Source organism: Lampetra planeri, chromosome 42, assembly GCF_965212315.1.
Source record: "Lampetra planeri chromosome 42, kcLamPlan1.2.h2, whole genome shotgun sequence".
NCBI classification, from domain to species: domain Eukaryota; kingdom Metazoa; phylum Chordata; class Hyperoartia; order Petromyzontiformes; family Petromyzontidae; genus Lampetra; species Lampetra planeri.
Window position 1 is genome coordinate 8,567,858 of NC_136148.1, and position 5,079 is coordinate 8,572,936.

The 5,079-nt window shown below is 44.4% G+C and overlaps 1 long non-coding RNA gene across 1 annotated transcript; it reads right to left on the reverse strand.

Annotated features, from left to right (window-relative positions):
- Positions 1-4,402, reverse strand: LOC144732375 (uncharacterized). Its single transcript, XR_013588194.1, has 2 exons — positions 3,490-4,402; positions 1-3,035 (listed from the first exon to the last, which is right to left on the reverse strand). It is a non-coding gene; the product is annotated as an uncharacterized LOC144732375 (long non-coding RNA).
- Between the last annotated feature and the right edge of the window lie 677 nt (positions 4,403-5,079).

The following is a 5,079-nucleotide window of genomic DNA, read 5'->3' on the forward strand; positions in this document are numbered from 1 at the left end:
ATGACGTCACGATCATCGTGATTTAAATCGTTTATTAGTCGTTTATTTAGGGCATATGCGGAACACGGTATACATGATGAGATATATTGAATATATAATGTTGTACTGTATTATGTGGGGTCCCCATTTCCCTCCACTCCCATAACATTGAAGTCTATGGGGAGACTTTAACATTGAAGTCTATGGGGAGACTTTAACATTGAAGTCTATGGGAGACTTTAACATTGAAGTCTATGGGAGCCTTTAACATTGAAGTCTATGGGGGCCTTTAACATTGAAGTCTATGGGGAGACTTTAACATTGAAGTCTATGGGGAGACTTTAACATTGAAGTCTATGGGAGACTTTAACATTGAAGTCTATGGGAGACTTTAACATTGAAGTCTATGGGAGCCTTTAACATTGAAGTCTATGGGGGCCTTTAACATTGAAGTCTATGGGAGACTTTAACATTGAAGTCTATGGGGAGACTTTAACATTGAAGTCGATGGGAGCCTTTAACATTGAAGTCTATGGGAGACTTTAACATTGAAGTCTATGGGAGCCTTTAACATTGAAGTCTATGGGAGCCTTTAACATTGAAGTCTATGGGAGGATTTAACATTGAAGTCTATGGGAGCCTTTAACATTGAAGTCTATGGGAGACTTTAACATTGAAGTCTATGGGAGACTTTAACATTGAAGTATATGGGGGCCTTTAATATTGAAGTCTATGGGAGACTTTAACATTGGAGTCTATGGGGGCCTTTAACATTGAAGTCTATGGGAGCCTTTAACATTGAAGTCTATGGGAGACTTTAACATTGAAGTCTATGGGATCCTTTAAGATTGAAGTCTATGGGGGCCTTTAACATTGAAGTCTATGGGAGCCTTTAACATTGAAGTCTATGGGAACCTTTAACATTGAAGTCTATGGGAGACTTTAACATTGAAGTCTATGGGATCCTTTAACATTGAAGTCTATGGGAGCCTTTAACATTGAAGTCTATGGGAACCTTTAACATTGAAGTCTATGGGAGCCTTTAACATTGAAGTCTATGGGAGCCTTTAACATTGGAGTCGATGGGGAGACTTTAACATTGAAGTCTATGGGAGACTTTAACATTGAAGTCTATGGGAGACTTTAACATTGAAGTCTATGGGAGACTTTAACATTGAAGTATATGGGGGCCTTTAATATTGAAGTCTATGGGAGACTTTAACATTGGAGTCTATGGGGGCCTTTAACATTGAAGTCTATGGGAGCCTTTAACATTGAAGTCTATGGGAGACTTTAACATTGAAGTCTATGGGAGACTTTAACATTGGAGTCTATGGGGGCCTTTAACATTGAAGTCTATGGGAGCCTTTAACATTGAAGTCTATGGGAGCCTTTAACATTGGAGACTATGGGGGCCTTTAACATTGAAGTCTATGGATAGAGACTTTAACATTGAAATCTATGGGAGCCTTTAACATTGAAGTCTATGGGGGCCTTTAACATTGAAGTCTATGGGAGCCTTTAACATTGAAGTCTATGGGAGCCTTTAACATTGAAGTCTATGGGAGACTTTAACATTGAAGTCTATGGGAGACTTTAACATTGAAGTCTATGGGAGACTTTAACATTGGAGTCTATGGGAGCCTTTAACATTGAAGTCTATGGGAGCCTTTAACATTGAAGTCTATGGGGGCCTTTAACATTGAAGTCTATGGGGGCCTTTAACATTGAAGTCTATGGGAGCCTTTAACATTGGAGACTATGGGGGCCTTTAACATTGAAGTCTATGGATAGAGACTTTAACATTGAAGTCTATGGGGGCCTTTAACATTGAAGTCTATGGGAGCCTTTAACATTGGAGTCTATGGGAGACGTTAACATTGAAGTCTATGGGGGCCTTTAACATTGAAGTCTATGGGAGCCTTTAACATTGGAGACTATGGGGGCCTTTAACATTGAAGTCTATGGATAGAGACTTTAACATTGAAATCTATGGGAGCCTTTAACATTGAAGTCTATGGGGGCCTTTAACATTGAAGTCTATGGGAGCCTTTAACATTGAAGTCTATGGGAGCCTTTAACATTGAAGTCTATGGGAGACTTTAACATTGAAGTCTATGGGAGACTTTAACATTGAAGTCTATGGGAGCCTTTAACATTGAAGTCTATGGGAGACTTTAACATTGAAGTCTATGGGAGACTTTAACATTGAAGTCTATGGGAGACTTTAACATTGAAGTCTATGGGAGCCTTTAACATTGAAGTCTATGGGAGACTTTAACATTGAAGTATATGGGAGCCTTTAACATTGAAGTCTATGGGAGCCTTTAACATTGAAGTCTATGGGAGCCTTTAACATTGAAGTCTATGGGAGCCTTTAACATTGAAGTCTATGGGAGACTTTAACATTGCAGTCTAGGGGAGACTTTAACATTGAAGTCTATGGGAGCCTTTAACATTGAAGTCTATGGGAGCCTTTAACATTGAAGTCTATGGGAGCCTTTAACATTGAAGTATATGGGAGCCTTTAACATTGAAGTCTATGGGGGCCTTTAACATTGAAGTCTATGGGGTCCTTTAACATTGAAGTCTATGGGGGCCTTTAACATTGAAGTCTATGGGAGCCTTTAACATTGGAGACTATGGGGGCCTTTAACATTGAAGTCTATGGATAGAGACTTTAACATTGAAATCTATGGGAGCCTTTAACATTGAAGTCTATGGGAGCCTTTAACATTGAAGTCTATGGGGGCCTTTAACATTGAAGTCTATGGGAGCCTTTAACATTGAAGTCTATGGGAGCCTTTAACATTGAAGTCTATGGGAGACTTTAACATTGAAGTCTATGGGAGCCTTTAACATTGAAGTCTATGGGAGCCTTTAACATTGGAGTCTATGGGAGCCTTTAACATTGAAGTCTATGGGAGCCTTTAACATTGAAGTCTATGGGGGCCTTTAACATTGAAGTCTATGGGGGCCTTTAACATTGAAGTCTATGGGAGCCTTTAACATTGGAGACTATGGGGGCCTTTAACATTGAAGTCTATGGATAGAGACTTTAACATTGAAGTCTATGGGGGCCTTTAACATTGGAGTCTATGGGGGCCTTTAACATTGAAGTCTATGGGGGCCTTTAACATTGAAGTCTATGGGAGCCTTTAACATTGAAGTCTATGGGAGCCTTTAACATTGAAGTCTATGGGAGACTTTAACATTGAAGTCTATGGGAGACTTTAACATTGAAGTCTATGGGAGACTTTAACATTGGAGTCTATGGGAGCCTTTAACATTGAAGTCTATGGGAGCCTTTAACATTGAAGTCTATGGGGGCCTTTAACATTGAAGTCTATGGGGGCCTTTAACATTGATGTCTATGGGAGACTTTAACATTAAAGTCTATGGGAGACTTTAACATTGAAGTCTATGGGAGCCCTTAACATTGGAGACTATGGGGGCCTTTAACATTGAAGTCTATGGATAGAGACTTTAACATTTAAGTCTATGGGGAGCCTTTAACATTGAAGTCTATGGGGAGCCTTTAACATTGAAGTCTATGGGAGACTTTAACATTGAAGTCTATGGATAGAGACTTTAACATTGAAGTCTATGGGAGCCTTTAACATTGAAGTCTATGGGGAGCCTTTAACATTGAAGTCTATGGGAGACTTTAACATTGAAGTCTATGGGAGCCTTTAACATTGAAGTCTATGGGCAACCTTTAACATTGAAAGTCTAAGTACATTATATAAGGCAGCGTGTGTGTGTGTTGAACTTCTTTCCCACCGTACGTAGTCCGATCCTGCAGGTGCCAGGCTAGGTGCATGATGAGGAGGTCACGGGACAGACCCTGCAGGTGCCATGGGTTGTACTGCTGTGCCAGGCTAGGTGCATGAGGAGGAGGTCACGGGACAGACACAGCAGGTGCCATGGGTTGTAATGCTGTGCCAGGCTAGGTGCATGAGGAGGAGGTCACGTGACAGACCCTGCAGGTGCCATGGGGTGTACTGCTGTGCCAGGCTAGGTGCATGAGGAGGTCACGTGACAGACCCTGCAGGTGCCATGGGTTGTACTGCTTTGCCAGGCTAGGTGCATGAGGAGGAGGTCACGGGACAGACCCTGCAGGTGCCATGGGTTGTACTGCTGTGCCAGGCTAGGTGCACCAGGAGGAGGTGACCCATCCAGCTCAGCCTGGCCATCACCACCATCACCACCATCACCACCATCACCATCATCATCACCACCACCATCGCCACCACCATCACCACCACCACCATCACCACCACCATCACCACCACCATCATCACCACCACCACCATCACCACCACCATCGCCACCACCATCACCACCATCACCACCACCACCATCACCACCACCACCACCACCATCACCACCACCATCACCACCATCACCACCATCACCACCACCACCATCACCACCACCATCACCACCACCATCATCACCACCATCACCACCACCATCACCACCACCACCATCACCACCACCATCACCACCACCATCACCACCACCACCATCACCACCACCATCACCACCACCATCACCACCATCGCCACCATCATCACCACCATCACCACCACCATCATCACCACCACCATCACCACCACCATCACCACCATCACCATCACCACCACCATCATCACCACCATCACCACCACCATCATCACCACCATCATCAACACCACCACCATCACCACCACCACCACCATCATCACGTGGCCACGTGGCACATCGTGACGTCACAATGCCTGGTTCCCGCCCTTCCCATTGACGTCACGTCCACGTACAGTGACGCAGGCCCGCGATGACGTCACCACCTCCCCCCCTCTGAACACTGATGACGTCGCTCTGTCTTGATTACTGCCGACGTCATTGTTCGAAGAAGGGGCAAACCTGTGGTGACGTCATCGCTCAGGTAAACACCGGTGACGTCACGACCCCCTTGACTATCGGTGACGTCACTGCGGCGGCATCACTCAGGTGGTGACGTCATCTCTTAACTCGAGTGCACGACGACGTCATTGCAGGGCCCTTCGGCGTGGTGACGTCATCGCTTACGTTGATGCGGTGACGTCATTGGGGAGG